General features: G+C 51.2%; 1 protein-coding gene across 4 annotated transcripts in view; it reads right to left on the bottom strand.

Annotated features, from left to right (window-relative positions):
• Nucleotides 1–21,376, bottom strand: part of CMKLR1 (chemerin chemokine-like receptor 1) — a 38,061-nt gene extending 16,685 nt beyond the window's left edge. Inside the window, exon 1 of one of the 4 annotated variants that reach the window (XM_081251755.1) lies at nucleotides 21,113–21,376. The gene's annotated coding sequence lies outside the window, so the exon portion shown is untranslated. Of the gene's footprint in view, nucleotides 1–12,771; nucleotides 13,157–21,061 lie in introns of those variants that run through there. The other 3 variants (XM_081251758.1, XM_081251756.1, XM_081251757.1) reach the window with 3 other exon arrangements.
• Between the last annotated feature and the right edge of the window lie 342 nt (nucleotides 21,377–21,718).

Below are 21,718 nucleotides of genomic sequence, written 5' to 3'. Positions count from 1 at the left end.
ACCACACCTCTCTGTGCCTCAGTTTCCTCATCTGAAAAATGGGGGTGATAGCTCTTTCCTCATAGGGTTGTTAGGAGGATTAAATGAGTTTACGGTGGTAATGTTTAGAAGCATGCCTGGTTCACTGGAAGCACTATGTAAGTGCTGGAAAAATGAAACGAATATAACAGATGGTGATATATGCTATGAACTAAAATATAAAGAGGAGTGGGGCATAGAGATGGGCGCGGGGTGCTATTTTAGGCAGAGTGTTCCGAGAAGGCCTCTCTGATACGGAGACCTTTGAGCAGACTTGAATACAGGGAGAGGGAGACATATCACTATCTGATGGAAGAGCACTTCAGGCAGTGGGAAGGGTAAGTGCAAAGGCCCTGAGGCAGGAGCAGGTTTAGCAGGTTCAAGAAACAGCATGGATCCATTCATTCAAACATCCATTCAATAAGCAACTAGTGAATACCTTCTAAGTGTCACACTCCTTGTTGGAGACTGTGGGAGTCTATGCCCCCAAGTAGGGGAGGTGGGTGCAGGAACATGGCATAGTCAGTGCTCTGAGATGTCACCTAAAATCCAGACTTCCAGCAAACCAGCCCTATTGGGCCTGCATCACAGACAGGATGAGGTTCTTGGCAGCCTCCCTATCAACCCCCTTGACTCTGGGGCAATGAGTCTGCTGTGATTCACCATGGAGCCTGCCCTGGCTCTCTACTGTTTTCAAAACAAGAGCAAGATAAGAGAAAGATGAACAAAGTCATTCTCACTTTCAGCTTTAATGGGAGAGTGTGGATTTCTTTGTGGAAGTGGAGAATGTTCTGATGTTAGTCAGTCGTGTCTCCTGCCTGACCTTGTTGCTGGCTGAGTTTGTGGCCCTGGCTCTGTACAAAACAAAGGTAGCCAGGGAAATCAGGGGAGGCTTCTGGGAGGAAGTGACACTTGAGCTGAGGCTTGAGGGGTACGAAGCCTTTGCTTAATGGAGCAGTGGAGGGAGAAGGCATCTCCGCAGAGGAAACTGTGTGCAGAGGTACAGAGGCTGGGTAACGTGAGGTTAGATTGTGTGTGGGTGTCTGTGTGTGTGTGGCGGGGATTTTGGGGGAATGGCAGGAGACGTGGCTGAGAAAAGAAGAGGGGTTCAGATTATGAGACCTCCTGCAAGGTACCAAATTTATCCTGTGGGCAATAGGGAGCCATGGGTGGTTTTTAAGCAGAGGGGTGTCCATTTTTCTAAACAACCCCAGCTCTAACCCAGGTGGCTCATACGGAGACTGCATTGGAAGAGGGGAGACTGGAGGCAAGAGGCTAGCAAGAGACCTGATGAGCTGAGTGAGAATCCCCTACCAGCTTCAGGTCCACTCAGAACTGGCAGTTTTTGGAGGCTTCAGAAATCAAGGGCCCCATCACAGAGCCGGGGAGTCTGGCAATCTCCCCATTTCCTTGAGGGAATTCTTCCTCAGCCGGCATGGGCACATTTGCCTCAAGAGCCGTTTCCATGGCAACTGCCAATGCTCCAAGAAAAACCTTGGATGAGCAGGGGAGTAGGGACAGGATACACCAAAATGAGTCTTCATGGAAGAAACCAGGTCACACTGGCCAGTCCCAGGGGCTGAGACCCAACCCCAGCCTCAGAATCCCTGATGCCACAGATGAAATCTAGTCACCATGGCAACACTGATTCCCCATCCTTGGGTATCACTGGGGATGGGGAGAGACAGGAGGGAGGAAATGCCAAGGGGCAGCCAGACCAGTAGCTTACAAGGTATGCTAATCCTAGGATGGGTGTGAGAGGCAGGTAAGTGAAGAACACAGGTGCAGATGAAAGAGCAGCCTCTGGGGTCTGATTTTTGGATTCAGAAAGGCATCCCCTACCCAAAAATTGATGCTTGGTAAACCCTGTTGCTAGGCCTTGAATTCCACCATTAGAGTTCTACTTTTAACTCCCGCACAATTAACTGCAGTAAAAGTAATAATGGCCTGGGGGCCAACACCCCCCCCCACCACCACCATTCACTGGCTCAGGCTGGTTGGGGGCAAGACTGGAGCGGTTGTGGGTGTGGAGAGAAGCGAGGGAGAGAATAGTTTATGCTAAATGATGGGGGTGGCGGGACATCTCAAGGATGCCACCTGATCCCCCATCCCTGTCTTCCACTCTAGCAAACCTGAGGAGTGCATGGAGGACTGAGCTTAGAGAACAAACTGACAGAAACTCCCATTGTGTCCCTGGTTTGCTGTGTGACTTTAGGTAAGCACTTTCCCTCTCTGATCAGGCCTCAGTTTCCACATCTCTAAAATGGACAGGTTGGACTGAGAGAGGAAGACTTTGGAGTGGAGGAAAGAGAGAGTAGGAAAGCAAAGAAAGTTGGGGTGCAGTGTGGAGGAATTACGGGGGTTGCAGAGCTATGAAAGACAAAAGGCAGAAATGTTGCTATTATGTAATCATTAGCTATTCCTTGAAATAGGATTTGGGGGAACGTTTAGACATCCAGCCCATCAAGCTCAGGCTCTCACTGAGGCCAGATGGTGGAGGGGCTGAGTGCCCAGGTGGGGAGCCAGGCTACCTGGGGTTAATCTCAGCAGTGGGACTAGGGAAGGATCATTTACCTGCCCTCTGCCTCAGTTTCCCTATTTGCAAAGTGGGGAAAATAGTAATACCTCTTGCACTGAACTATTCTGGGATTAAATAACTTGACATACGTAGAGCGCATAGCATAGATCCTGGTTCTTGTTATCTCACTATTGATGAAACAAGGCTAAAAGCATCTACGTGGGGGCATGTGCGCACGTGTGCCTGATCCTGACGTTACTAAGTTCCAGGGGAGGGATGTTAAGGGGAAAAGGCAGCCCAGATCAGGAGGCTGGGTGGAGATAAGCTGCAAAAAAGAGGAAGGGAGGGCCTCTGGCTGTGAGCACTGAGCTCTGTTCGCCTTAGCCAGCCCGAGAGAGGTCAGCGACATGCACGCACCCACCCAGGACAGGGCGGCAGGGTTCATGGGAAGCCGCTGGCTGGGTTCAGGGAGGGGCCACAGGGGGAACCTTGGACCCCAAGTCCTTCCAAGACGACCCACTCCCTTGTGCCCCCAGGAGCCCAGTGCCCCTTGAACGCGTGGCGGTCAAGGCCTCTGGGCATTTGCTCTTACAGGTTGCTGTGCTGGGGGTCAGAGGAACCTTTTCCTGTCCTCCTGCTCCCCCCAGCCTCGCTACACACTGGACAAAAAGACAGGCAGAACGGAGAGCAAATAGTAAGAAGACAGAGAATGATCCTGCTGGCGTGGGCCAGACGTCTGGCTGGATGCTTGCCTTCCTTATCTCCCGATAGCCTGACCAACTCCCCACCCAAGACGGGGATGGTTATTATCCCTACTTAACAGGTGTTGAAATTGAGGCTCTGAAAGGAACCTGGTCAGGATCACCAGACAGCCCTGGTGGAGCCAGGACTTGAACTTGGATCTGTGGTCTCTAGAGCCCGTGCTCCAGTGCACCCCAGCTGCAATCCACACAGCTGTTTAAAATGTTCTCCTGTCCTCATCACAGCGCTTCTAAGCGTCCTGGGTGGGCTGCTGGCCTCTTTCACTGCTAGGCCGTGACAAGCCTTCAGGCCGCATCCCTTCCTCTCCCTCCTTCTTCCCCGGGTTCCCAGGTGCAGCCCTGGTAGGGGAGGAATCTAAACCACTGAGAGGCTGGGGGTGGGAGGTGGTGATAACAGTGGCCCTTACTTGTCAGGTGCCAACTGTGTACCCAGTGCCTCTACTCAGAACAAACCTTTAAGGTGGGTATTTTCATTCCCATTTTGCAGATGTGGAAACTGAGGCACAGAAAAGCAAAGCCGCTAGCCCAAGATCCCACACCTAGGAAGAGGCAGAGGTAAGATTTGAACCTGGGCTCTTCTGACACGGGGGCCCACATCTTCAATCACCGTGACTGCCCTTGATGTTCTGTGACTTGCTGGCTGGGGACTCCACTGTGTGCAAGGCCCTCTGTTCTTGCACCCGCTGACTCCCCCGTGCACAGGGCAGGCAGGGGAGCCGTGTCTCACATAACCACAACCCCACCTCAAAGAGCCCTCAGTGACCCGACTTACCCACCTCTGGCCAGTGCAGTCGCCACACACCAGGCTCCAGGGCAGACAGGGGGCTGCAGAGGCACGTCCAGCCGGGAAGACCCCTGGGAGATCCTGCAGGCCTGAGCCGCCCCAGCCGCGCCCCGCCCAGGCTGCCAGCACCAGGCACAGGGCCCCTGGGGCACTCAGGCAGGCTCTGGCCCCCTGGAATTGCCTGGCTCCAGCCCAGGCAGCTGACGGAAGGGCTGGCATTGGTGGAGTATGTAGGAGATCCCACCCTGTTCCCAGGCTTGGGGGGAGGAGGGACAGGCTGCCCTCCCCCTTGACCCTGTAACTGTACTGTCACCTTTTCCCAAGGAAAAACTCAGCCTTGCCCCAGAAAGGGTCTCACTGGGAAAACTGCCCCCCACCCTCAGTGGAAAAAACAGACAGTTGAAGCCCAGAGGAAATGTCAGAATCCTTAAAAGCCACTGCTGGAGAGGCTATAGGATCGAGGGGTCTGCCACCCCCATGTTACAGAAAAAGGAAACTGGCTCAGGGCAGCGGAGGGCTTAAGGCTCACGCAGCTGCAGCAAAGCCAGGTGCCAAGGCCAGCCTGACCCCTGAGATCTCAGGTCATGACTCAGTCTCTTCATCTGCAAAGCGGGCCAGTGTAAAGCTTACATGAGATCACAAATGCAGGGTATATAGGTTGACCAGTCATCCCAGTTTGGGGGTGTCCTGAGAAATAGGACTTTTGGTGCTAAAACCAGAACATTCCAGGCAAATCAGGACAGGTAGGTGGCCCTGCCTGTATGAAAATCCCAGCTCCAACAAACACACCCCGTGGCTGTGATGTTTAAAGGAAGCTACTTCTGGAGTCAGATAACAGTGAGTTTGTTATTCTAGCTCTGTCATCATTTAAAAAAAAAAAACTTTTATTTTTTCATTCAGTTAAATTCGACAAATCTCTGTGCTAGGCGTGGGGATGCTGTGGAGAGCAGAGTGGGCAAAAACCGGTGCCTGGTAGAGCTTAGAAAGACACAAGACATCATCACACAGGCAGCAGGAAGAGGAGCCCTCCTGGTAAGTTGCTTGGTTTCTGAGGCTTGGTTTCACCTCAAAATGGGGGACCATCCACTTAGAACCTCCTCTCGGGCATCCCCTGGGCCCTCGAGTCATCACTCAGAAATAAAATCATCAGAAAAAAACCTCTCCCTGGGTTCTGCTATTTTCCAGAGAAGGTTGCCCTTCTCTCTCTTCCCCCATCCCCACAGCAGAACTTCTAGAAAAACCCATCAAGTCATTAGAAAGCTCTTCCTTTTTTTTTACTAAACTGAATTCCAGCAACCTGTCACATTCCCCTCAGCCTGGGTCAGCCCCCTGGAGTCACACAGGATAAGCCGGCCACCTCCTTCCCCTGGCAGCGGCCACTTCCTCACTTTAACCTTGGCCAGCACTTCCTCTGCATCATTCTTAACCCCTTACCTGCTGGTCCCTACAGCTGGGACCGCTCTTTCCCCGGGCAGGGGGAGGGGTGTTCACAGGCTGCCTTTGCTTGCAGGTTTTGTCAAATTTTTTGTTTGCTTATGTACCGGCTTGGTCCCAAGGGTGGGATAAAGCTCCAAAGAGGCTCACGTATCCAAGGGAACGTAAATTAAAAGTGAGAGTGAAAGGAGGAAGGGAAACATGGGTGGAGTCAGAAAACGGAGCCAGAGCTGAGGGGAAAAATGCAGACAATAAGTAATGTCCTAAATACTTAGCCTGGGTGGGCCACACAGTGGACTCACAGACTCCTAGTCTGGAAAAGAAAACCAGTTACAGGAGTCACGTGCCCCTTGGCTCAAAACAAACCCACTTCGGGGAAGGTGAAACCTTCGGGGACCAGGAGCAGAAGGACCTTGTCCAGAGTTCCACATAGAGAGGACCCAGCATGACGTGCAGGCCAGCATCCTCAGTAATGTGCTGACGGGAGATGCAGGCTTGAGGTTCCAGATGTTTCAGGAGAGGCTTCCAAACACTGGCTGCCTGAATACAACACCCCCTTCTATAAGCTGGCAGCTCTGCCCCAAAAGGCCATTCAGCAGGAGCTGCTTTCCCCAGACGTGCCAGGGAAGGAGTGACTATTTGCTTTGGTCTAGACATCCAGGGTTATGCATTGCTGGCTTAATGGGAAGAAATTTCTAGAATGTCTGGGAAAGGGCCTGAAGTGTGTGGCCCTCAGGGCATTCTCCCTGATGCCATTTCTCTGAAGTCTTGATACTATAAGCAGCAGAGAGCAGGACATTATTCTCTGTGACAAATGCTAGAACCCAGCCATGCTCTCCACCAGCCAGAGACGGGCCTGGGGTGTCACGACGCTCACTGCCCTGGGCTTGCTTGTCTGTTACCCTGTTCTATGGTAAAACGATGCTGACAAGGACACTCACGACTCCTGCAAGCATGCGTTTTCAGTCATTACCTTCTCCAGAGGATCTCTGTGTCCACTGAACATTAGCCCATGAGGACATATTTCTTCCCTACAAACACTTCATCGAGGGGTCAGGCATTCAAGGATTCTCTTGGAATGAGATGGCAAATCCACTGTGAGAGATCGGCTGGACCGGCCGTGGCCGCAGGGGGCCACTGGGAGCACATGTCATCCACCAGGATGACATGGATGCTGGAGGAAAGAGTGGGTCCTACATAAAGCTCAAACAGGACCCTCTCAGGCCAGGTTCAAGGAGACCAGAAGGAACTTTCTCCTTGTGACATCGAGGAAGCTGGAGTCAGGTAGAGTAGGCTTAAAATCCCAAATATGTTCCTGTGGTGGTCAAAGAGATAACAGTGATGAAAGCCACGGACATTAGCGTTTATAATATCTCTTCACAGTGGCACTTGCTTTAGCCTAATGGGCATCCATTCACAATTCTAAGTTGGCTTTTTTAATTTAAATTTTTGACTAGGCTACACAACTCCATCGAATTGGTGATGTTCAAAACGATCTAAAATTATAAAAAGAATGCAAATCCTCATTCTATCCTGCCACCATACACCCAGTCCCCACTGCACCCAAATCCTTTTGTTTCTTATGTCTCCTTCCAGAGTGTCTTTAAACAAATACAAATATATATCCAAGTTCTTCCCTGTTTTTCATGAAAGTTGGTCTATTACACACACTATTTTGTAACTTGTCTTTCTTACCTAACAATATACCTTGGAGATGATTTCATATCAGTGCGTAAAAAGCACCCATCCTTTTTGATGGCTGCATAGTATTCCATTATTGGATTTGCCTTCATTTACTTAACCAGTGTCCTGGGCAAGGGCATTTGGCTTGTTTCCAGGCTCTTAATGTTAGAGTTCATCATCATGTATGTGTTACAGTATTACGTGAAATCATTGTGTGTGTGTGTGTGTGTGTGTGTGTCATTCCCCACTTATTCTTAATAGTGTCTGGGGCTCTCAAACCCTTTCTTTTATGATGAGCAAACAAGTCTTAAGCCCTTCCTTTGCACGGGCTGTTCTGTGATTTAATCCATCAAAAAAAAAGAAAAAAAAAAGCTTCAGAGCCGTGTAGACTGGGATCAGAAATGAATTCTGTGGTGTATGAAACTATCTGCAGAGTGTGGGAGACAGATTTAGGTCCGAGGCGCCCTCAACAACCCCAAAGGGTAGATCTGGAGCCTGTAGGTTCCCAGAGAAGAAGGCACTCAGGCTGGAGGAGGCACAGGACAGGGTAGTGACGGACCAGTCAGCAGATTTCTGGGGTCGACCCCGAGTTCAGAGCCTGGAGCCTGAGCCCATGGGAAGCCATTTTCTGGAGCTGGCTTGGCTGCCTTGAGCAGCCCACAGCAGCTGCCGACTTGAAGCTGTTTTCTGCTTTCATTCTGTTTTAAAATAAGGCCATGATCACATTCCTGGGGTGTGGAGAAACCTCTCCCCTCCATGAACGGGCCCTGGCCATCCCTGCCCCTCAGGAAAGGATCCAAAATAATTTTCCACCCATTTCTCATGAAGAACAAATCTTGGCGGGCGACAGAGTGCCCACCCCATGCCCAGGCACTCCTCATCTCTCCCTTGTAAGACTCACATCTTCCCAACTTGGGACGGGCCCCAAGTGGCTGACAGAAGAGCCTTTGTCTCCCTCATCCCTCTTCCTCACCCTCCTGCCAAGAATCCTGGCAGCGTCTCACTGGTGTAGGTTTCCCAGGGCCCCTGCAGTTTGTAGCCACAAGTGGGGACCCTTGAAACTGCCGTGGTGCTGAGCCGTGGGAACCATCACCGTGAGCCCTCAGGATCCTTCCCATCCCTCACTTTGCTCCAGCCTCCCAGGAGCCCTGATACTACCCTTACTTCACAACTGAGGAAACTAAAGCTCAGAGGGGGTCAAGCAACTTGCCCAAGGTCACACAGTTAAAAAATGGAGGAATCAGGACTTGAACCCAAAGCCATGCTCAATGTGTGATAGTGAAGAGGGCAGGCTCTGGGGCTGGGCCATCCAGGTTCAAATCCCAGTTCTGCCACTTACGACTTGTGAGACTCCTTTGTCACTTAAATTCTCTGTGCCTCACTTTCCCGACCTGCAAGATTGAACAGTAATAGTACATACCTCACAGAGTTGGTATTAGAATTAAATAAGAGAAGGAATACAGAGCATCCAGAACAATACCTGGTCCACGTTAAGTTCTCAGTAAATAATCTATCGCTGTTTCTGTTATTAGTGTTGTCAAGTATGATTACGATTCGTACGATTGCCTGACATTGCCCCAGACGTGAATGTGGTACAGTCATAAGGGAGTGTCAGTATACAAAACCTCCTCTCAGAGCTTCTTTCACACTGAGGTGTAAATATCTGCTCACAGATTACATATTTCTCATTCATACATTCAGGAAACCTCACGGAGCCCATATTATCTGCCAGGTAGCAGGCAAGCAGCTAGAAATACAAAGATATAATTCCAAGTCCTAAGAAACCCAAAGCCAGGTTCCTCCTTCCTCTGCTCCTCTTCCCATGGCCAGAATCATAGATACTTACTCCACTTTGGCCTTCCTCTCCCCAGCTCCCACCTTCTAAGGAAATGAACGAGCAACTTGAAATGAGTCCACCCCTCAGGTGAGGTCCACAGCCACACTAGCTCCGCCCACCATCCTGCTCCCCTCCCCCCAAGCCCGGACACCCTCCCTGCTGCAAGCATTCATTCATTCATCCATTCTATAACAGGAATAGAAGCTGCGCCCTGGAAGCTCTAGCACAGTCAAAGAAACAGTCCAGCAGCCATAAGCACTTATAAATAATTCAAATTTTACTGCCATCTCTCAAAGAACCACAAAGGATATTGTAGTAGGTGTTGGTGGCCCAGATCCCCTTTACCAGAGGGGGGCACCCATCCCACAGCTGCAGAGAACGCTAGATATCACAGCTCACCGCTGCCTCCTTCTCCTGAGAACTGCCCTCAGCCAAGCAGGAGCTGCTTCTCCCCGACTGCCATGGGGTACAATTCAGGCTCCAAAGTCCACCCACCCCCCGGGATCAGGCTGAGGCTAGTCACCACCTGAGACCGTATTCTTGCTGACATCTTCCCTGTGCCCGATCCTTGAATGCAAATTTAAGGGTGTGCCCCCCCAAACCCACTAATCAGGATAAATAATACTTTCATGCAGTATTGAAAAATCAAAGCTAATGCACAAAAGGCACGATGAGCAAAATATCAAAATGTTCAATAAAGATGAGATCCAACCCTGAAATGGCATGACCCTGCCTGCCTTCCCTCACCAAATCCCAGCCCTGCCTGAGACACACCCTCACCACCTCCCATTCACCAAATCCTCACCTCAGGCTCTGCTTCTGGGGAGCCCCTGCCTAAGACAGATATCCAGCTCAGAAGCCACAACAAGCCTCTTGGGACTGTCTTTTGCTCATTCCTTTCCTGTGTATCTACCACCTTGACAGAGGCCCTACGACCCCCTCTCAACTCCTCCCCACTCAGCCCCCTTCCCACCAAAATCTCGCCCTCTGTCCCAGCTGGAGCAGGCTCCCTGCGCCCCTTCCCAGCCCCCTCCTGTGTCCTTCTGAGCCATGATCAGCATCTCCCCCTTTCATTCTCTCTCCCCCAGTCCTCTCCCTCCCCACCCACTGCCTGGACTCTGAGTCATGACGGAGGCCTCACATGGCAACCATTGCATCCTGTTGCCCCCGTGGGGAACCCATGGTGTGCCAGGTACGTCCTCCTCTCTGAAGTCCAGCCCTGGCGCTGGCAGCGACAGCCTTCATCTCCACACCCAATTTCTTAGTGCTTTCTGGGCGCCCCACCTCAGCTGCACCCGTGCCCTCCCTCACCTCAAAGGAGCCCAAGAGACGCTCTGAGCTCAAGCGAACTCCTGAACCAGTTACATTTCCCAAACGCTTCTGAGACTGTCCTAGACTTACCACTTTTCTAGGTTTGCCAAGTAAGGGCACGGCAGAATTAAAACTGTCTTTGACCATCTTCATCATTTCAGAAAACAAACAGTATGTTAATACTGACAAATATCGATGGGACATGGACTCATCCTTCTCAGCTGAAAATACTTCACTTTATGAAAAAATGACTCGATTGTCTGTGTTCTCTCTTTTTGTTTCTCTGCAGGCTGGTAAAAACTTGGCCAGACAGGTTCCAGTGGGCCGGGGTTCTCAACCCCCCTTTTGACATCAGGGGAAACTGAGACCCACAGAGCAGCTCTGTCTTTCCCGTCCAAACCCACGTCCTTGAATCTTCCCCAGAGGGAAACCACGCTGAGGTAGGAGGCCTGGGTTCCAGGCCCAACTCTGCTCCTAATTTTCAAAGAATCTGCACAAATCTCTTCCCCTCTCTGAGCCTCGAACCTGTAGATATTTCAGATGACCCTGAAGATGCCCTCTGGTCCAGCATTGAGGACATGGGGCTCAGACCCTGCCCGAGCTCAGGAGCCAGCACGGCTGAAGAAATGGTCTGGACACCCAGGCTTCTTTCTCTGACATCACTTTTGGGCCTCAGTTTCCTCTTCTGGGAATGCAAGTGTTGTGGTTAATGCTGTCTGGGTTCAAATTCTGGCTCTGCCTTTACCAGCTGTGTGACCTTGGGCAAGTCACTTAACCTCTCTGTGCCTCTGTTTCCTCACCTACTCAGCGGAGAAGCAAGGGAAGAGGACTCAATTGTCTGTGAGTGTCCCCCGTCAGACCTGACGATCCATTCATTCTCTACCCCAAATTTCTCCAAATGAACCACAGAGATAGGAATCAGGTGAGGGGCCTCTCCCTGGAGCTGAGCCAAAGATTTCCAAGGGACACAATTTTGGTCTTTAAATGGATGGGAATATTACAGTGTTGAACACAAAAGTCCCATGCTTTTTTTTTTTTTTTTTTTTTTACAAAGCGTATGCCCTCAAAAGAATTATGTGTGTTTTAAAAATAAGGCACACGACCTCAAAATAACTTTAGTGAGGGTTGGTTTTCTGTGAGGGAAAGAGGGTGCTTCAAGTGATGCCCCAGATCCTGTCCCCCAAAATATCAGGGGGTGGCCCTCTGCTGTTGGGGCTCATGTGTTCATTCCCTCGCTAAGGGTTAATGAGGGCCCATGATTCAGGGTGCAGGTAAGTGCTTGGCTTTGCCCAAAGATACTCCATCCACTCCAGCTCTGGAAGATGTCGGTTGGCACAGAGCACTGGCTGTCGAAGAAAGGAGGGGGAAGGGGAGAGGAGTGGAGGGAGAGCCAGAAGGGATGGAGGGGTCCCGGGGGCAGGAGGTGCATTGAGAAGGCAGGGGCCAGGCAGCCGGCCTTCTACTCAGCTCCCCACGGTGGCCCTGATCCACATCCCATGAGCTTCAGAGCCCCCTCAGGAACTTGAGTGTCTGGGGTGCCCCCAGCATTTCCATATGACATCCTAGGGGAGAAACCAGCCAGCCCCCGCCCCCACCCCCGCCCCGGGGAAGCCAGATGACGCCCAAAGAGGCCTTTCAGGCGCTTCCAGAACTGATGGCTGCTCCAGGGCCAGGGCCGCCTTTGACGTCAGCCCTGCATCCTTACAACCACCAGAGATGGAGCTGACGCAGCCCCAGTTTTCAAGAACACGGCTCTCAGCAAGGCACAGCAACTTGCCAAAGCGCCACAGCGAGAAAGCAGAAAGGGGCAGAGCTTCTCACCAAATCTGCCCCATCGCCGGGGACACGGACACCTAGAGACAAAGTCGTGAACGCCACACGCTTACCGAGCTCTGGGCCCCCAGCTAAGTGCGTCCCCCACATGAACGCCCAATTCCAAGTTCCCCAACCCCAGTTTCTTTCCTTTAAACAAATGGCACGGCAAATACCAAAATAACAAAGATAAAAAGTAAAATAGGGCTTCCCTGGTGGCGCAGTGGTTGAGAGTCCGCCTGCTGATGCAGGGGACGCAGGTTCATGCCCCGGTCCGGGAAGATCCCACATGCCGTGGAATGGCTGGGCCCGTGAGCCATGGCCACTGAGCCTGCGCGTCCAGAGCCTGTGCTCCGCAACGGGAGAGGCCACAGCAGTGAGAGGCCCGCGTACCGCAAAAAAATAATAAATAAATAAAATAAAATAAAATAAAATAAAATGTGCCCTCCCCTAGATCCATGTCCCCCCACCAAAGGCCCTGTGAGGCAGTGTCGTTCCCATTTCACAGATGAGGAAACCAAGGCTGCAAAACTAGGAAGGCAAGGAATTTGAAGCCAAGCAGTCGGATTCCAGAAACTCCAACCACCGTGCCATCCTGCCTCTCCAAACACACCTTGACGAGCCGTGCTTCTCTCCCTGGTCTCCCGGCACTGGCTCCAGTGCCCACACAGGGAAGGAAGGATGCCTGAGTGAGGGAACAGTTTTACCAGTTCAGCAGAAGGTGACAGGGACTCCAGTCTCTTCATCCAGGTCACAGGACACAGCCTTAACCACCCTCAATCACCGTGGCCCGTGGGCTCTGGCAGAAAGCCGCAGGCAGGCAGGCAGGCAGGCAGTGTAGACATGAGTGTGCCAAGATTGCAACACTTACCCTCATGGCCTCCCAGAAACCTGTTCGGTTTCTCTGAGCTCTGCTGATGTGCAGCTTTGTCACATTAAAAAAAAAAAAAAAAAGTCAACACAATTCTACAAGAAAAGGGAGGAACAGAGAGGTCCCAGTGGAGGTATGAGGAAGTGGTAACACAGACATCTATGGAACTGACTCAGTCACTGCCTGTCCTCAGGTCCTTGAAGCAGGGGAGGCTGCTGCTTACTAACCTCCAGGAAGATCCCTGGCCAAAGGCTCCCCTCACCCGTGTCCAAGAGCCTGAGGGTCCACCACTGTGGACACGCTGTGCTGGCTTAAGGCACTAGGCTCACAAACCCCTCTCCTGCGAGCTGTCATCAGCTGCAAACACCTCAGGGTGAAGGAGTTGATCCCTTTGGTTTTCAGCAGAACATCTGGATGAGAAGAGTCTTCTGAGGGATGGGGCATGAGATTCGTAAGTTTTGATCGAGCTCTCAAAGATAAATGAGATAACCCCGACTGGCGTAGGGAGAGTCTGTGGCATCAGTGGAAAGGCCTGGAAATCACAGAGGAGGAGGGTAGGTGAGCTCTGGAGAAGGGACCAGGAGAATAGGAACAGCCCTTGTGGTGTCCAGGTAAACGAAGGGCAAGGCTCAGGAGCCTGACTCCTTTCGTTGTGAGCTGTGTGGCCTTAGGGAGCCAATTAACCTCTCTGATCCTCAATCTCTGAGCCTCATCCTTCACAGGAAAAAAAATAACTGCCAACAGTCTGGGGGTTGGAGCAGAAGGGGGTGATTAAAGAATTCAATCTCATTTCAGGTAGTATTTACCAAGGACCTGCCACATACCATTTTCAGGGCGCAGAAGTCTTTGCAGGGACCCACTAAGTGCGGGACCCAGTGCTAAGCCCTTTACATGGATTATCTCCTTTAATTCTCACCACACAACTCAGGGCAGAACCTGCCAACACTCTCATTTACAAGTGGGGAAACCGAGGCTGAGAGAGAGGAACCGACCCGAGATCACCCAGCTGGTCATCAAGCGACTCAGGATTCGAACCCAGGTCTGCCTTACTCCAAACTGAATCATTACTCTGAGGGCCCCATCAAAGCACAAAAAGCCAGGGCCACTGGAGGTGGGACGTGTTCCCAAGGCAGAGAGGGAGGCTGTGAATTAGGGAATGGAGGAGGGGTGAGCACACATGTTTTCTCCAGGCCTCAGTTTCCTCAGCTGTAAAATGGGACAGTTTGCCCCATCTCCCACATTTCTGATGGGTCTGTGTGACACCAGGAGAGGAATGACTGGCCCCCGAAGAGGATCTTGGTGGTGGGAAGCAGGATTGGGCAGAAGTCCGGCGTGGTCTCGGCGAATGAAAGCTCCCTGTCCCTTCAGACAGTGGAAACAATACAAAAAGCTCTTGGAAGGAGGAATCTGGGGGCGCTGCTGGCTTCCCAGCCCCTGGAAAGCGTGAGCTGCCAGAGCTGCCAGAGCTGGGAGAGGGCCGAGAATATGGAGCAGACAGGATGCGTGGAGCCAGGGCCAGCCCAGTTGGACGGGGCAGATGAGCAGCGTCGCCCAGCCCGGCTCCGGGGAGCTGCCCTACCCTTCCCCAGGGTCCTGGCTCTGACTTCCCTCGTGTCTGAGGCTTTTCACAGGAGGGCAGGGAAACACAGGAAAAGAAAGGCTCACTTAAGCCAGTCAGGCCCCACTGGTCCCAGGAAAAGAGAGACCTGTGATCTGGGGTCTCTACCCAGACCCTGCCGTGTTTTCAGGCCAAGCCGGGAAGTGGAGGGGAAGCTTGGGGTGAAGCTCCGACCCTGGCACCATCCACACCTGGCATTTCTAGCCTCTCACAGCTCAGGACTTTTGGCCCCCGCTGCTCAGCCCATCACCTGAGCCAGCCCCTCATGCTCAGGCCACAGTTGGTCTTCAGCCCCGACTCTGTGCCACTCTGCATCTCACGTAAGCCAGCCAACACCCTCCACCCCGTGAGGAAAACCCTTTAATCACCCCCAATTTACAGTGGAGGAAACTGAGGCTCAGAGAAGTTAAGTGTCCTCTCCGAGGTCTCACAGCCAGCGAGGGCAGAGGTGGGTTTCAAAACAGGTCCGTGAGCTGGCAGAGTCCCGCTTCTACCCTGGGGGGCTGTTTCTTTCTTACTCAAGGGATGTTGTTTTTCTTCCTGACCCAAATCCCTGACCATTGAAGAAGGCCCCCTGTGAGTCGCATCTGTCATAAAAGAGACTGAAAATTGCCTGAACTCCCCGAAGACCTGCTCTTGACGTCAGTCAGCTCTACACCCTGGCGATGGCGGGGGCCAGCAGACCCTTCAATGCCCGGCCCGGTTCATCTGGCTCCAGCGGGCAGTGGCCAAGTCCCTCTCCCCACAGTAAACGTATCCCAGGCCGGCCACAGGTGCCACCCTAAGCCAACTCTCTTTAACCCTGAAGGAAACACCTCGTTTCTCCCAAGTTCCGCGCCTACAGCTGTCAGCAAGTCCTGGATGTGCTAGGAGAGGAGACCCAACATTCAGCCAAGAAAGCCACCAATGCAAAGAAATATTCTCTCCTCCGAGCTGGTTTCTGGACCAGACAACCCAGGAGATGAAGCCACTAACCAACGTGCCCTTCTGCCAAGTTGGAATTTCAAACTCAATTAACTTGAGATTGTCTGGAATCTTCACTCGTCCAAATGTTCGAGTTTAAGCACCAAGTTTGGAGAGGGCAAGGTCTGGGGGCAACAAGATGCTGTTCCAGTGAAATGGGGCGTACTGGACCACCCAGCAAGTTGCATGGGACCTTCAAGGCCCTGCAGAACATCCAGGCTCCCTCCGGCCGTTCCCTGCTTCCATTCGCCACATCAGATATTCCTCACTCGTCAAGCCTCCAAATCTCTGCTCATGTTGCTCTCCCAGCCAGAAATATCTTTTATTTCTGGCCAAGTTTTCCTCTAGGCGCTCAAGGCCAATCATCCTTGGAACCAGCTCAGGTGCATGCTCCCTTCTCCAGACACTATTTCCTGACTTCCCCGATCAAAGCTACCCCCTCTTAGCTCCCGTGGTAGTTTGGGTGCTGAATGCACCAGGCAGGCACTGATGGGAGTGTCTTCAACAATTGAAAAGGCCTCGGTCAAAAAGGCCCAGGTGAAACTCATTTGAGACTTCTGCCCTCCAGAAAGGTAGGATCATAAATGTGTATTGTTTTAAGCCACGAAGTTTGCAGTGGTTGTTATAGCAGCAACAGGCTCATACCCTGACTATCTGAGCAATTCGTTCATCCCACGCCCCGGAATTCATAGATTCTGAAAACTGTTCAAACAAATTCTGATAACAAGGGATGGGCATATTTTAAATGTCCCCTGGCCCTAATCACCACCCCCCGATCACTGATTGAACACTGCAGAACTCAACAACTCTGAAACAAGAGGAAACTGAGGCTCAGAGACCAGAACCCAGGTCTGCCTGGCTACACCCCACCAGGCCTCCTGTGTCTCTGACCCCTGAGCTCCAGGAGGAAAAACTGAGCATGCTAGCCACTGCTTCTTGCACCAGTCGCCCCCCATCCCCCACCTAACCCGCCTTCTTGCACAAGAGCTGCTCTCAGTGGGATCCCAGGGCCAAGATCAGAGGACCCAAGTCACATACCCCAAGAAAGCAGAACCGATTCTGAATTCTGCCTGGATAGCAGCTGACCCTCTGCTGAGTCAGCTGCTGATACTTCCAAGGTTGCCAGAGTGTGTCTATGGTGGGTGGGACGCCCCCCACTGCCCACAGAGACCAGGACTCCCCCATGGGGCAAGACATGAAGCCAGGAGACTGCCTGAAATGACCTTTCCTGTGCTGGGAACCCGAGGTCACAGGGCACAAGATGCCCACATCACCCTCTGCGTACAAACGTGAATATCAGTGCCCACTTCCCCGGGAATAAAAATAGAAGCGCCTTCGTTGAGCTGGCCATGTGCTGTGCTCATGTATATTTTTACGTATATTAACTCATTTAACACCCAATAACCCTGTGAAGTAGTAGACCCTGAGAGTATCCCCCCCTTAGAGATGAGGACTCGGAGGGGGAAGGAGGTTAAAGGGCAGAGACGGGGTCTGAACCCTAGAGCAGGTGGCTGTGGAGTTCATGCCATGTCATGCTGTCAGCCGATGCCAGCCTGACATTGTTTCTTTCTCTGACAGCACCGTGTAGAATTAACATGGCCTCTGGCTTCCATCCAGCAGGGCAAGAAATTCTACTCTTCCTCTATCATGCTTGTGCCCGACGCTGCAAAAATATAGAGGTTCCAAAAGGGAAGTATTGTAAATTAACTGGTGTCCTAATTTTGCCTGAAAACAGCACGTCCTGGGAGCCAGAAGCCAACCCTACATCCCAGGCCCAAGGCTAGGGCCTCGCCCTCAGCCAGGGGCACATAAGGAGTCCTGAGCTGGGAACCAGAGCCCCGGGTCTTAATCCTACCAGGTGACCTTGGGAATGTCGCTCAACCAATCAGGGCCTCACTTTCCACAGATCTAATACGGGGGCCAATGTAACTACCCTCACAGCCCCTCCACAGTCCCACGAGGGCAGGAATCCTGTCTTTTTCATCACCCTGCCTTGTGGAATGCCAGACACAGAGCAGGTGGTAATAAATGTTTGTTGAGTGACTGAATAAAAGTCTATGTGACAAGTTTGCCTCCCCTCCCCCAAAGGCCTTAAAAACAGGGACTGGGCTGACCCATCTTAGGTTCTCGCACAGGTACAGCTTTCACTCCTCCGTGGGTTTATTCACACAGGAAATCATCCACAAGCACCTACTACGTGCCTGGCCCAGTCAAGGCCTCAGTGGCATCCAGGACCCACACACAGCCTCAGCTGTGTCCTCACACGCCACCCCCTTCTCTTTTTTCTGGCCAGTGACTATAATACTTAGTCACAGTGGGCTTCCTCGGCCCAAGACAACGACCCAGCTGCCTTCTAAATAGCAAGCTTGGCCCATTCTGGGGACTTGGACAATGATTCCTTCACTTCCACTTCCTTATACCCCGTCCTGGGGAAATACAGCCCAAGGAAAACCCCTACCCTAACCCCACACATGCACTGGCACACACACACGCACGCTTGCACACACGCACTCCAATGTGCAGTAGGACCCTAGGACAGAAGTTGGATTTTCTGAGTTCAAATCCCAGCTCTTTTGCTTATGAGCTGTGTGACTTTGGGCAAGTCCCTTTACCTCTCTGAGCCTCATTTTCTTCCTTTATAAAATGGGAATGCTAATCATGAAGCCTTTCCATGTAGTGTTGTAGCGAGATTCAATGAGATAGTGGATACAAAAACCTTTGGTTCGTAAATGTGATTTGCTCAACAACATTGTTATTTTTGTTTCCTTTTTCCAGGAGGGAAAGAGAATGGCAGTTGCCTAGGTTTCAAGGAAATCCATGTTTAGGGGGCCTGGAATGTGGGAATTTACTCAGTCTATTTGATGGGGATTATTTTGAGGATAGGAAAGTATTTGTGGGTCCAACATCACCATGTTAACTTTAAGATTAACTAATGAAAATTTAGAATTTAGAATCAGAGACTGGAAGAGACTCAAGAGGTCACCGTATTTGTGGCAGAGACAGCTAACTGTCCACAAAAATTCGTTCTCCCTTCCACAGTACACAGCCATAGATGGGAAAGAGCCACCCTTGCCAAGCGCTATATTTCACAGCCTCCTTTGCAACTAGATTGGTCCCATGACTAGTTCTCATGTGTGGCAGAAAACAGTTAAGAAGCAAACATGCCCCCTCCATGCTTTCTTTCCTTGGTGATGATATCCAAGGGATAGTCGGAAGGTGAGATGGCTCCCTGAATCACTGTGTGGAAGAGGACAACCCTCCACTCACAGATACCTGCCTTATAACAAACATCTGTTTTGTTTGAGCCACGATACACGCTTGGGTCTATTTGTTACTGTACCTACTACCCTAATACAACATTCAACCTCCTTATTTACAAATGAGACGATTAGGGCCAGAGAATGAGAGTACCTTGCCTAAGGTCACACAGCAAATTCAGCAATGGTTAAGAACTTTGGTGTCTTAACAATTTGGAGTAGATTTTGCAGTTTTCAACCTGCCCCCGAGAGCCATGAGGATTCCGAGAGGCCCTTCAGCAGTGAGACTTAAGTTCAGTGAGCTGCCGTCTGCAGTCCTCCACTTCTGTTTCTACTAGAAAAACAGCACTTTTATCTGTCTTCAAATTGCACTTCTCCATATATTTTCATCAGAAGAAAGGGCTCTGTGGCTTAAACTAACGTCAAAGCCCGAATGCTGGGTGATGTGGTCTGACTTTCTGTGGTACAAGACCAAGTTTTGCTTCTTCTCCACCATTGTCTCCTGGCCTCAGCTGCTGACACAGGGCATGTAGACTCGCAGAAGGGCATAGATATTTGCTTAGAAAGGAAAAAAAGAAGGCTCAGCGTGCAACAAAGAACCCAGAAACTTGGACAAAGGGCAAAAAGAAAAGACACTTAGCTCAGTGGTTCTCAAATTTTAGGGTGTGTCAAAATCACTGGGGGTGCTGATTCAAAATGCAGACTCCTATACCCCATCCTCAGAGATTCTGACTCAAAAAACTGATGCTCGTGGTCCCAGGATTGCCCTTTGAGAAGTCCTGAGTCTAATTCGACAGCAAGAACTACAGGGAAGATTGGTCTTGAAAAGGAGGTCAGGGATGACAAAAAGGAAGCTGGGGGCTGGGCCCTTGCATAGAGAGAGAAGGTAGACTCAAGGCTCAGCCGCTTGCTCGCTGGCCTCTCTGAACCACATAGGTCTGAATGATCAGACAGACATCAAGTAACAGTTACTTGAGTATAATAATGTGCTGTTTGCTCATAACTTTGCCAAACGCTGGTCCAAATGGCTCACCCATTTAAAATGTGCTAATTTGAAAGCAGAGAGGGGAGTGGAATATTTTCAACAGATACCACTGGCAAAGGGTGCGTATCCTTCATATACAAAGAACTCTTAAATATCAATAAGAAAGGAGAGAAACATGCCAGCAAGGAACAAATGGGAATAGACTTGAGCAGGATAGTCATAAAATGAACAATAAGATTATAAAGGTTATTCAGCATGAATGAAGGAATGCAAAGTCAAGCAGCCAGATGTTATTCTCACCTTTCCCATCAGGGAAGTTTTAGGAGATGGGTAGCAACCAGTGTGGGTGAGGCTGTGAGAATATCACACCCCAATACTGTGCCAGGGGAGTGCAAGCCGGCACAACCTTCCAGGGCAACAGCCTCAAAAGACTTAAAAACACGCGAACATTTGAGCCAGCAATTTCACCTTAGGAAAGGTATCCATAGGCCCAAACACGCAAAGATGATGTACTAGGAGCAGCCTTTGCAGTGCTGTTTATAATAATGAAAAAAATAAAAAAGAGGAAGAAGAAGGAAGCAACCACATGGAGGAATGATTAATAAATCCCAAGTCACCCTCTCTGTGCAGCCATTAAAATGTATATTGGAGGAACATAGAAAATACAGATGCAGGTTCATGACCCGTGGTTAAGGACAAGGTAAGGTATGAAACGAGATGTTGGAAAAGCATGTGTGTGTCCACATTTAGATACTCCTATGTGTCTGGTACGTTGTAGGCACTCAACAAACATCATAGGTCAAGTAGTGAGAGGGTGAGTGAGAGGCACCCGAAGGTTCACCTCTGGGTTAGGAACCCCTTCTTTCCTCTCCATAGCTGAGCGGTAGGACAGTCCAGCAGCTAAGAAGGTGGGCTATGCAGACCCTCATGTCATTTGGATCTCAGCACCCAGCCCCGCAACCCCCAATCTGACTCTCAGTTTCTTCACCTATAAGATGTGGACAATGAAAGCATCTCCCTTGTAGGGTTTTTTGTGAGCATTAACCGAAGGGAAACACTGAGCTCACTGCTTTTATAACTATGGTGACCTTGCTGGTTTTTTACAATTAGCATGCATTACTTTGGAAATCTGAAAACCATAATAAAGCTATTTCCATTTTGACAAAAATTACATTTTACCAAGAACCAAAGAACTTCTCTCTCTATTACCATTTCCCCTTTCCTGGCGCCTCTGGGTGATGTCAGAGCGGAGCGTGATACCTTGTGGCTGGTCTCCGCCCAGGTGTTCCCAAGGGTTCCGTGACTTCAGGCCACTCGAGGTTGTGCAGGAGACCCGTGTTCCCCGACTTCTTTCTTGAAATCACACCGTCCTTCGGCTGTGGCCGTTTGCCCAGAAAGCAGTTCATCCATTCATTCAAGGGCCCCTCAAATAGCCCAGAGTTCAGCCCGACTAGAACATTCTCATCCCCCAGAGGCTCCCAGGGAGACCCCAGTCTGTCCTGCGCTCTTTGCTCACCAGGGCTGCTGTCCTGAATGGGACAGGCCTCTGCCAGAGAAACAGCTGGAGGGAGGAGAGAAGGAGGGGCAGGAAACCGGGCTGACCCGAGGGCGGGGGCGGCCAGCTGCGGGGAGCGGGGCTGTCAGGGGAGCCTGCCTGTCGTGGGTGGTGGCTGATGGCGAGGCCTGCTGGGGACAACCCGCCCCTCTGGGAGCTGGGAGCTGTGCTCACCGTCTGAGCACAAACCAGGAGCACATGTGGGCCCCGGGCAGCTGTGGGAAGCACGTCTGCTCCCAGCAAGGGCCTCCGGAGCTCCAGACAGACTACGTACAAGGGAGACTAGCTGCCGGATATCCCACCACCTTGGG

Source organism: Mesoplodon bidens (genome assembly GCF_964165515.1).
Source record: "Mesoplodon bidens genome assembly, chromosome: 13".
In the NCBI taxonomy this organism is placed as follows: domain Eukaryota; kingdom Metazoa; phylum Chordata; class Mammalia; order Artiodactyla; family Ziphiidae; genus Mesoplodon; species Mesoplodon bidens.
The sequence above is the reverse complement of the archived record's forward strand: the minus strand, read 5'-3'. Positions and strand labels throughout refer to the sequence as shown.